General features: G+C 44.9%; 1 protein-coding gene across 3 annotated transcripts in view; it reads right to left on the reverse strand.

Annotated features, from left to right (window-relative positions):
- The window catches only part of MYLK (myosin light chain kinase), a 179,420-nt gene that overhangs the window by 132,687 nt on the left and 34,443 nt on the right, over nucleotides 1-12,290 (reverse strand). The gene's annotated exons all lie outside the window — the stretch shown is intronic.

The following is a 12,290-nucleotide window of genomic DNA, read 5'->3' on the forward strand; positions in this document are numbered from 1 at the left end:
AAAGAAATGGAGGCACAGAGCGTCTTGTGGTAGATTGCCGAGGTCCCCAAGGTAGAGAGTGGCAGAGCCAGGCATCCTGGCTCCAGAGCCCTCTACACAAGTGATTCAAGCCTGGTTGTATATTGGAATTCCCAGAGGAAGCTTAAAAAAATGCCACCACTCAGAGCCTACCTTGGACCAATTAAATCAGAATCCCCGAGGATGAGGACTGAGCGTGAGCATTCCAGACCAGTGCTTCCCATTCAGACATGACAATAAATCACTTATTAAAATGCAGATTCTGCTTCTCTAGGTCTGGCGTGGGGCCTGAGATTCTTCAGTTCAGACAAGGTCTCGGGCGATGCCGATGTTTCTGGTCTCCGGAACTCACCTTTGAGTTGCCCAGGAGGGAAGCCACGCTAGCCACAAGTGGCCGTGGAGCCCTCCAAATGTGGCTGGTCCTAACTGAGCTGTACGGTAAGTATAAATGACACACTGGGTTTTGAAGACTTGATGAAAAAAGGAATGTAAAATTCTCTTGATAATTTGAAAATATGGACTACCTGTTGAAAGATCGTATTTTTGACATGTTGGGTTAAGTGGAATATGTTGTTAAAATTAATTTCACCTGTTTTTTTACCTTTTCAATGGGGTACTAGAAAAGTTACAAAAACACCGTGCATTTGCATGATGTTTTTTGGGAGCAATGCGGCTTTAGACCACTCTGTCTCCAATACTAGTCAGCAGCTAACATTTGTTGAGTGCTAAGTATTAAGCACTCTTGTAAGTACCTGACACAGGTGAGCCTTACAGTGACTTGTTTGGAGAGAAGATATTTCCCCAATGAGGAAAAATTAAGAGAGATAAATTCCAAGAAAAGACATCACCTGGAGTTTCAGACAAAGAAGTTTCCTTTAAGCCCTGAAACTCAACAGGCCCATGAGAATGGGCAGATCTTTAGAGGAGTGGGGTTCAGACTGGCCCATCAACGTGCAACCTGGGACCCAGAATGAAGAGATTTTAGCACTGGACAATGCACAGCAGACATCACAGAAGTCTCCTGAGAAAAAAGCTGTTTGCATTATAAATTGGTGGTAGCGATAGCTTTTACCTGTGTCTCACTATAAGATAAGAGACGGTGAATATGGATGGAACAAAACCAAAATTTGCTGGATGACCCCAAACAGAATTCACAAAGAAAGACTTCAATGACCCCCCTCCCACCCCAGTAAGGTCAGCAAAGATGATGCTATATTAGCACAGGGGAGAGCATCCAAACTTGGCATCCAAACACAGTGAGCTCCCTGAGCACGCCAGTGCAGAAACAACTGTGCTAACAATTTCAGGGGTCATTGCTGGACTGTGCTCGCTTCCCTTCCCAGGCATCCTGCTTCCAGCTCATCCTCAAACCCATTTCTCAGTAGCCAAGGTACAGATGTTTTCCTTGGGAAGGAAGACAGGAAACACAGGGAAAGTCCCCAAAGTGAACAATCCCCTCTTTGGTTATTCCATAGTCACCCGTCAGCACAACTTTATAAATCTCACAAGGCCTGCCTCCCCATCCTCACTAATTAGTAGTCTGGCTTCAATTTAAAAAAAGAACAAACAAACAAATAAAAACCAAAAAACAAAATTCAAAACTTCAAATCAATATTGTCCATCTTATTTATAAATTCTGGAAACAAACAAACAAAAATCCCTTTCCTATTAAAATCTAAGCCATATTCATGACAGAGATTGAGTATCTGTGAGGGAATGCTGAGATTCTGAAGTCTGTCCCCCGGAAGCAGTCAACAGTGTTTGTCACCAACACACTCATACCCTTTCTGAGGTGGGTGGTGGTGAGGTGTCCCCCTTCACTTGGACAGATAAGCTCTGACATCTGTTACAATATGAAACAAAGGGTTATTGGTGGTTGTCTCTGGGTCTCTATTCTTTTTCTTTACTGAACAATTATCTTCTGGTATTTCTGCAAATAACACACCTGGCCTTTGTGAAATTAAAAAAAAATGTAAATGAAGATACGTGTTTCCTTTTTTTTTTTTTTAAGATTTATTTATTTGAGAGAGAGAGGGAGAGGGAGAGAGAGAAAGAGGTGGGGAAGGGGCAGAGGGAGAGTCTCAAGCAGATTCCACCCTGAGTGTGGAGCTGGAGATGGGGCTCCACCCCACAACCCATGAGATCATGACCTGAGCCAAAACTGAGTCAGATACCCAACCAGCTGAGCCACCGAGGCATCACATTTTTTTTATATTAGCATGTATAATGAATGCACAGCATATTCATTAATTTGTTGAGGTCCCCAAGGGCTTCCATTCCATACAATGGAAATAGAAGCACTCTACAAATAAACACTGTGCATCTTTGATGGTGACAAACATTGTGTACCCATATAAAATCATGTCATCCTGTGATGCTATCTTGGCAAAGGTTCATATAGAGAGGAACATCAGACAACAACTACTTCATTAAAGCATGTTTTTAGAAAACAACTAAGGAAAGATATACTTTCCTACAAAAGGAAGCCCTCGGAAGTCTGATGCTATCCTGAGTTTGCAAATCACTGTGATCTTCTCCTCCACCACATTAGGCACAACCAGGCTAACCTCCAGAAGATGATTACACAGCCTCCTGTGAGCTTCAGAGAAAGGGAGTGTAGAGCATTGTAATGGGAGGAGAGAAATCATTAACTGCACCAAAGGCATGGTTAGCATTCCATTAGCAAGTACTCTGGCCCCCTGCAGCAGGGTGGACTCTGGTGGCCCGCAGGCCTGGGGGCATAAATGATTAACTGGGGACATGGCAAGTGTTTCTGTCCTCAGAAACTGGGCTCCCTCCTTCCTTTGAATTTTCCTCTTGCTTTCTACACCACCCCCCTTGCTCCCACCAATTTACCTCTGAGATGCCCTATTAAAATAAATTTAAGATTTGTAAAGATCCTGAAACTGGTGCCTCTTAGAAAGTTGCAGTTTCTACTGGGATTTTTGTGCCACCTTGTAGCTGAAGCACAGGCAAGGATTTCTGTGACTTTGCTTGGGTTCCCAGGTCTGAAATGATTTGCAACTCCAGTTTTTCTCTTCCCAATAGGAGAAAAACTTGTTCAACCACTACGCAGTATTACCTAAAGACAATAAGCTTCACAGAAACCCATTTTTACTATCTGCCCACTATCCTGGGCTCCTGGGTGGGGAAGAGAAAGAAGCCTGGGCTCACACCCATGGCTTCAAAGACAACAGCCCTGCATTTCCTGGGAGCGTTATCTGCCTTCATCATAGGCCTTCAGCCAAGAAATCACAGCGAGCATTTTTACGGTCTAGTCCAAGGGTACTTGGAAAATCCCACTGATATTCAGTTTTTAGAGGACTTTCACATATAGAATCTTATTTGATTCTTACAACCCTATGAGGGAAGTATCTTGGGTTGGGGTATCCTGATGCAGGACCTGAAATAGGGGTTCGGGGAACCCCATCTGCAAATCCTCAGCCAACACAGTTGCTGGGAATGGGTTTACTGGCCTGGTGAAGGGGTTCTAGGTGGGGCTCCAACAGTGTCAGAGACAGCACTCAAAGTCAATCATAGTATTGAACCCAGAGAGCTGGGGAAAGAGGACTAACGAAGTCAATGATTAGCCAGTAAATGGAAGATTAAGTGGAGATCTGGGACCACAGTTTTGGTCTCCAAAGTGACTTGATTGTCTACTCCTCATTGTAAATTCATGTTTTTGGTGCCGCAAATACTGGAGAACCTAAAGGAGTGATAATTGTCATTCCCTAAGTGACACTAAATCTCTTCTAGGTTAAAGCAATATCTGTTCCCCACTTTGAGAAAAGGCCAAAGGGTTCATAGAAGATATGGCCATGCCATACTCAAGGCTTGGGTCGTTCCCCCAGAGTAACGATAGGGCAGTGCTATAGACTAAATACTTGGGTCCTTCCAAAATTCCTAAGTTGCAACTTAACTCCCCATGTGATGGTATTGGGAGGTATTAGGATAGGGCCTTTGGGAGGTGATTAGGTTGTGAAATTGGGGCCTGCATGAATGGGATTAGTGGTCTTACAAGAGCTATACTAAAGAGCTCCCTCACCTCTTCCACCATGTGAGGATACAGCACGAGACAGCTGTCTATGAACCCGAAAGCAAGCCTTCACCAGATACTGAATCTAGTGGTGCCTTGAACTTGGACTCCTAGCCACTAGAACTATGAGAAATAAATTTCTGTTGTTTAAGCCCCCAGTCCATGGTATTTCTGTTATGGCAAACTGAATAGTCTAAGATGAGACGATTAGTGCCATACGTGTGCCCAAGACACTCCTGGGATGTTAAGTGTGATAAGGGAGGGAAGCTTGAGGGCTGGGCCGGAGTCCTAGGAGTGGCTTGGCTTCCTAGCCCCTTCAGGTTGTAGTTCCTTCTTTCACTGAAGAGAAAACAGCTTCCCGATAGCTAAGGGGGCCTTGGGTAGTATACTGAGGTAACATGCCTCTGAATGGTGACCCACTTAGCTTCCCCTTTTTCCCTCCAGTCTCCTCTAGGTCCAGCCCACAGCCTTCGTACCCTCTAATCCTCCATACAGGAAAACCAAGTGACCACAAGGAGACATGCTCATGGACATGAACAGGCAGCCCTGACTTCTCACCATAATGAGTTTTTGGAAACAGCCCCACAGAGGGTCATTCTAAGGAGAATCGTATTTTTGCCACAGTAACCACATTTAATTGGAGGTTGTGTTCTTGAATAAAAGCCTGGGATCGAATAAATCAAGAGCATAACCAATAACTTGTCATAAAAATAAAGATCCAGTAACCATAACCCCTATAATAATTTAAAATAGTAAAACTGTGCTCCGGCTCCATAAAATGTCCTCAAAAACCTTTACGTCCTCAAAAGGCCTTTAAAGGGAACGGAGGCTCATTGTGCATGTGTTGAATAATGAGGAGAAAGTGGGCAGCCGACTCAGCTGCAATGACACCTGCCTGTCATATTTGAGAGACATTTTCTTCAGAAGCTGGTGCGGTTTTGAGATTTACTTACTGACTGAAAGTGAGACATTCTTAAAGGCACTAAGTCTCTTGGTTTTTCTCTGACGTGTGTGAAGGGCTTTCAGTCTACTCCAAGGTGCCCGGGACGGGCTACCACAGGCTGAGCCCAGAGCAGTGACAGATTCCCTGTCTCCACAGCGCTGGCAGAGGGGGAAGCAGGTTACCTGCTGAGCAGAGAGCCCGATGCAGGGCTCGATACCAGGACCCTGAGACCATGACCTAAGCCGAAGGCAGAGGCTTAACCCAGAGCCACCCAGGCGCCCCAATGTTGCTGTTTTTGATGATCTCCTACAAGTCCTTGGACAGGCCTGTCCCAGTATGCGTTCCGCAGTGCCAATGAATCAGCCAGGTGGGGCACAAGATGGTCCTGAGGCTCTGCCCCCCTTGGAGATGGAGGGAGACCAGGAGAAGAGAAACCGGCACTAGGGTGAGGGTGAAAACAGGCATCCCGGGAGGACACTGGAGAGCTTCTCACAGAGAAGCTGTGAGCCATGAGCGAAAAAAACCTCAGAGCGGAAAAGAGCAGACTTGAAGTGTTGCCAAGGGATATCTGTTTGCATCTTGTTAAGTCACTGAATTGATGGCGGGAAAGGCTGAGCATAGCAGATGGACATTACAGAAATGTCCATCCTCCAGGGAGGATGTCTCCCTGGAGCTGGAAACGTCGATGCTGCCACACGACTGTCTACCTGCTTATGATTCTCTGACTGCCTACAGCACAGGACTCTGAACTTCTTACCCCATTTTGAGGCAGCTTCCTATATAATAAATAAATTCCCTTATGATCAATGATGACTAGATCGGGGCTGATGATTTGAAAACTGAAAAAAGAATAGGAAATAGACCAGTGGTGCCATGGAAGTAGTTGAAGAAGAAGTCTCTGCCCCAACTGTAAGTCCAAGCTCACTCCGATAATAAATGGATATGATGCCCAGAAAGGAGAATGAAAACCCCAAACAAATCAGACCACAAAAAATGTCTATAAAACTGACGTCATGGGTATATTATGAGGGTGAAGACTGAAGGGCGAGCCGCGGGCATGGCATGACCACACTTAGGGGCCTGAGTCTGTGTCAGCAACTGGCACGTGGCCCTATAGACAGGCAGGCACTTTGAATTATCCTGTTGCTAAAAGTCAAAGGCCTTAACTGAACACACAGAATCCATCAGGAAGAGATCAGCCTGGCCCAAAACAGCAATTAGCGAGAGGCTGAGGCTGCTGGATGCCGCCTGCCCCTAGCCCAAGTAGTGAAACGGAGGACAAAAGAGCTGCCATGAGAAATGAAATCAGAATGTCAAAAGCCATTCCTCAAACTGGCTCAGTAACGCCCACATGTCCTCAGGGGCTGATGCTGAAAGTCTCCCTCTGTGATCACTTTCTACAGCAAGCTTTCTTTTCTGTGGACCAAGACACAGGCACCTCCGCACCCCTGTATCTGCAAGTCTGAGAGCGCCATGTTTCTTCCATTGAGAGCACAAGGTAGGTGATGTCGTGGCAGTCTTGGATCACACCAGGCGCTCCTGTATCTTTCCCCCGCAAATTCTGTTTCCTTTTATTGCGATCAAGCTTATCAATGCATGCACCTTTTTGATTTGATTCCCTTCTAATGATACAAGCACCTAAAAACCTCGGAAGCCATCCAACAAAGAAACAGAATCCTAAGTGTCATCAGACACCTGTCACACTGATGATTTCCTAGTTCCTCCAAATTCATAGTTTCCATATAACACAAGCGTCCTCCTATTTGCACTCAGAGTTCCTCTGGGGTGGCTGGGGATTATTCGAGCCTTACCAGAAGCCTCTCTACACAAAGCCCTGGGGTTCTGGCTTAACTAGCTCTCATGATGGCTTTGAAGGACATGGCCTCTCCAGTGGTGAGGCTGGCCTGGGAGCTCACTCACCCTTTCTGCTGCTGAGTTGAGACATGCTCTCAGGTATATTCAAATATTAATAGGAGGCCTGTGGCATCATAGAGGCTTACCAAGTGAGTTCTCTGGTTTGGTTTTGACTCGCTCAAGGTCTCCTGCTGCATACCCATCCCCCTCTACCCACCACATGTGAGTCAGGTGGAAATGCCAGTCAGCTGCTTCCTGGATGACGTGCATGGGCCCAAAAATGGACATGTGGTCCGAGCTAGCCGATCAGAGCTCTTCCCTGCAGTTTTCAGTTAGAATAAAGGGAGAACAAAGCTGGCTCTTTTCACAGAGATGCCAAGCTGGGCAGATGAAAGCCTGAAGCTGTCTAGAGCCGTCCTCTTCCTTCCCTGCCCCCCATCTTCTTGCCCCCTCCCAAGAGGAGGAGGCCATCTGATGAATCAGACGTCACAGACACAGTGAAGAAAAGAGATGGAGACTTTGCCTGCCAGAACCGTGCTGGACCCAGGATCCTTTGTACAAGATAGCACAACACTTTTGCTTACCCCAGCTGGAGGTGGTTTCTGTCACTTGCAGACCAGAGTCTTGATGAATCTGGCCTCTGGAATCGGACATACCTGTGTATGGATAGTGTCTGCCCCAGTTACCAGCTGCCTGACTGTGGGCGAGTGATTTAACTTCTTTGGCCCTCAGTTTACACAGCTCAAGGAAGGGATGCTACCAGTCACCACTTGCACGGGAAGTTTATGACCCAATAAAATAAGCGCAGGTATGACAGCCATTAATAACAACTAAAGGTCAGAGCTTCTCTCGCCTCCTCAAAGTAATTCTTCATAATAAGGTACCCCAGAAACCACTCAGCTCCCAGCTTTATTAACAGTGCCAAAATGCCCTAAGAAATATTAGTCCTTTAAACTTCTGGCCTTGGCGGTCCTCGTCCTATACGATTTACATCCTTAAAGACAACCTCAAGGTATTACACTCTCCACTGGATAAAAACCTGACACTAACTGAGAACACCTTTGCTTTAGCCAAATTGGCTCATTATGTTTACTGGAGAGGTGAACCCTTCTTGAAAAGAGATCACTGTTTGTTTTTTTTATAAGATTTTATTTTTCATTTGACAGAGAGAGACACAACAAGAGAGGGAACACAAGCGGGGGGAGTGGGAGAGCGAGAAGAAGACTTCCCACTGAGCAGGGAGCATGATGCCTCAGGGCTCGATCCCAGGACCCTGGGATCATGACCCGAGCCGAAGGCAGACGCCTAATGACTGAGCCACCCAGGTGCCCCTGAATCATGTAACATCACACAGCACATTTTGAAACGAACACGCAGCGTGTGGTTTTGACTGCCCCATTCATCCCCTCCTGTAATACCACGTGCACCTTTGAGGCCGAGACGATCCCCGGCTTTCTGCCTCACTGACTAATGCGGCCCTGGAATTTCAAGGGCATGGTGAGTATCAGAAAGGAAATAAATCTGGGGTAACACATCTGGAGTCTCTCGCCGGTCATAGTTGGACCTGGAGAGAGACAGACAGACATACTTCACAGGCAGAACGGGAGCAGCAGAGGACGGCTCCCCAAAGAACACACACGCTACTTGGCAGTGCCTCCTTACCCCTTAAACAGCAGACCCTGGATCCTGTGAGACTCTGAAACTGGCCACAGATCATACTGGAAAGGTCCTCTATGATAAGGACTCTCTGAGAAAGGGAGGTGGTTCTGTTTAAGAGCAGAGGTGGTCAACAATGAGCCAAGGGTCTTGAACCCCCAACATCTCTTGACTTGGCCCCTTTGGCTTGATTTCTTAGTTTTGGTCTCTCCAGGCTGATCCTGTGACCCAACATCTGCTCCCCATACACACTACCACACAAAGCACGCATTCTGCCTGGATTCTCCCACCTGGCTGGCTGCGAGGGGGTGGGGTGCAGCACGTGGGGTTTGGAATGTGGGGATCTTTCCTGCTGCCTGCATCAACAGAGCCAGGAGAGTGTCTCTGGGATGCTGTAAGATAACGCCTAGCGCAAGAGACAGAGAGCGACCATATGAGTGTGCTACTTTATGGCACGATGTTGTCTCCAGGCTCCAGCTGTCCCAAAGCATCCTGATCTGCAGAGAGGATCATGCCAGATGCAGAGTCAACAGCTGTTCTTGTGCAATGTCAGCATCTGACTGCCTGCCAGGCCGAGAAACACAATCTAACATGCTTTTTAAAAACTGTTTTTATTCTCACCAAGACAATACATGCACATGGTCAAAATGTCCACTGGTACCATAAGTCATAACAACAACAAAAAAAGCCTCTGCTCTACCCCTCTCACCCCAAATTCTACTTCCTTGAGAATGTCATCTTCAACTCTTGCCGCCATTTCTCAAAGTGTTTCTTTTCTTCCGTGTTTCTAAACAATAGCCCTTACACAATGACTACTTTATTCTTTTTAATTTTAGACATCATTTCCTAACTTCTCTGTGTGGAACCTGAGCTTTTGGCTCTCCAATCCCTCTCCCTCCATAAGCTCTTTCCCAAGCCATTATCATTACATCACAATTTTTATCTCAACGTATAGTGTTTTTTCACTTTAACTTTGCTCACTGCAAAATATGTTACAATTCAATTTCTTGAACTTTTCCTTTTTTTCTGGAGTTAATAACTACCATACTTTGGTTTTTCTTCGTTCTTTAAGAACCTCAGTCTTAAGAGAACTATAAACTTCTTCTCAGCCATGGTCAAACACATCCCATAACTAATTCACCACTGGCTTTTATTTTTTCCTCCTTTGGAGATATCCTTCCTGGGATACTCTGTCCTCCTCCTGCAGTCTACACTGGATACTTTCACAGCTTGATGCACAGTGGTCCTTCACCATCTGGGGCATTTCCTAGTGTCTATCACCATTTTGGATAAACACAGCCTTTTCTAGTGGTTTCTCAAGAATGAATGCATAGAAGATTATAATTTTTAAACCTGGCATTTCTGAGTGTCAATATTCTAACTTTATACTCAACATACAGTTCATCTAGGAATGGAATTCTAAAGAAATCCTGTTTTCCTTTGGCATTTCAAAGGCATTGTTTCATAGCATTTGAAGGCAACGCTGCTGGGATCCATGTTGCTACTGAGAGATCTAATGTCAGATGCCTCCCTCACCTCTCACGTGCTGAGTGTGCGTGTGTGTGTGTGTGTGTGTGTGTGTGTGTGTGTGAGTTTTAAACTTCCAGACTCTTCCTTTTTTCTCTGACAATCTAAAATGTCACGATGATTTGCCTTCATGTAAGTGCCTTCTTTGTTCCCTTATCTTATTGGCTCTTTGGTTATAGGTCTTCTCATTATTGGTAACACGTCTTTCATTTCTTGGAATTTGTGTGTTTTGACAATTTTCTCTCCACTTTTTTTTTTTTTTAATGTTCTTTATAAAGAACTCCTGTGAATTGGCTATTAGCCCAACTACATGAGCTTCTGCATTTGTTTTCTCACTTACTCTTCTCTCCCTTATTTTTGTTCTCTCCAGGAGCTTCTCTCATTTTATCTTCCAGTTTACCGAAGCTATTATTTTGGCTCTCATTAACTTCATAAACCTCTTTTTTGGCTTTTCAAAGCTGTTTTGAATAATATCCTCTTCTTGTTTAATGGAAGTAACATCTTATCTCTAAGGCAAGATCAAATTTCTTCAAAGTTTTCTGTGGTCTCTATTTCTACTTTGTTCCTTTTCTGATTCTTCTAGTCTCTCTCACAACAGAGGCTTCCCATGAGCATGTGATGACCCTTCACTGATTCTTCATATGTGAAGAACTAAAAAAGCTCGATGCACGCAGGCAGGGCCTTGTCAACTTGTGGGACCTCCCAGCAAAGGGACTGGGTAAAAACCCTCAGCGACAAGTATTGGTGGATGTTTTCTCTTGAGATGATCCATTTCCAAAAAGAAGACTCTTGCTGCTTTTCGTGGTGGTGATGGCGACACAGTAATTACATCTGTCAATGAGCATTTAGGGTTCAGAGTGAGGGGAGGCCATGAGGCTCTTATGCTGACTTGCCCTTAGCCTTCTCCCTCTCAATTACAACTGCTCACCTTTGCCTTCATTGTACATTGTGTCCAGGAGTTGAGAGTTGGTCAGGTTCAGTTTCTTCATAGAAACGTACAGTCTTACAGGGTGTTGGGGAGAAGCAGCGGTCTGGCACATGGGGCAAAGCAGGGGGGCCCGGGGCCTAATGGCTCCTTATTAGACTTTTAATCAACCCTCCAGCTTTCAGCTCCACTCTGCAACCCAGGCCTTTGAAAGTACTTGATGCCTCCTCTTGGTCTGCCATTAAGGAACTCTCTGGCACAAGCTGACTTCTTTTTTTCTTGCTGTCCACTCCTCAAACCACAGATCTAGCACCACATAAGATGCTGAAACCCAAGCCCGCCAGTCATCTATTTAACTTTCCACTGGCCCTCACCTGACATCTCTCATCTACTGCTATTTCTGTTGTCATAATTTCATAATTTTCATCTTCTTTTTATAAAAAGACATTTTAAGGATGATCATTATTTAGAAAGAAAAAAAAACAACAACAGAAAATAACAATTCTTGGCAAAGAGAAACTGGAATCCCCGTCCGCTGTTGGCACGAATGCAAACTGGTTCAGCTATTGTAGAAAACAGTATGGAGGGTTCTCAAAAAATGAAAAATAGAACTCGCCTATAATCCAGCAATTCCATGTTTAGCTCTAAACCCAAAGAACTGAAAACAAGGCCTGGAACAGGTATTTGGACACCCACGTTCACAGCAGCACTATTCAGAACAGGAGAAAGGCGGGAAGCAAGTCAAGTGTCCATGCAGATGAACGCAGAAAACGAAGTGCAGTACGTACGTCGAATGGAATAGGAGTCAGCCTTAAAAGGAAGGAAATCCCGACCCATGACACAGTGAATGAGCTGAAGACATGATGCTGGATGGAGGAAGTCAGGCACAAAAGAACAAATACAGTTTGATTACACTTTTTAGGAGGTACCCGCGGTAGTCAAAGTCATGGAGACAGAAAATAGAATGGTCATCTTTTGGTCGGGGGAAGTGTGAAATCACTATCAATGGTAAAGAGTTTCAGTTTCACAAGGTGAAAAAAGTTTGGGAAAACGGGTGGTGGTTGTGGTTGCACAGTGGTGTGAAGGTACTTGAAGCCCTTGAACTGGACACTGAATCATGGTCAAATTTATACTATGCATATTTTACACATTAAAAAGAAATCAATGCATTTTTTTTCCTGATTAATCTCTGAATTCTGTTCTGTTTCAAATACCTGTAAGTTTTTCCCTTTACCAAACACTACATTGCTTATCACATGATGGCTTTATGTTAAGTATTAAAATCAAGAAATAAAAGTTCGAAAAAATATAATTCAGACCAAAGTCACTTC

Source organism: Mustela erminea, chromosome 1 (genome assembly GCF_009829155.1).
Source record: "Mustela erminea isolate mMusErm1 chromosome 1, mMusErm1.Pri, whole genome shotgun sequence".
Taxonomy (NCBI): Eukaryota; Metazoa; Chordata; class Mammalia; order Carnivora; family Mustelidae; genus Mustela; species Mustela erminea.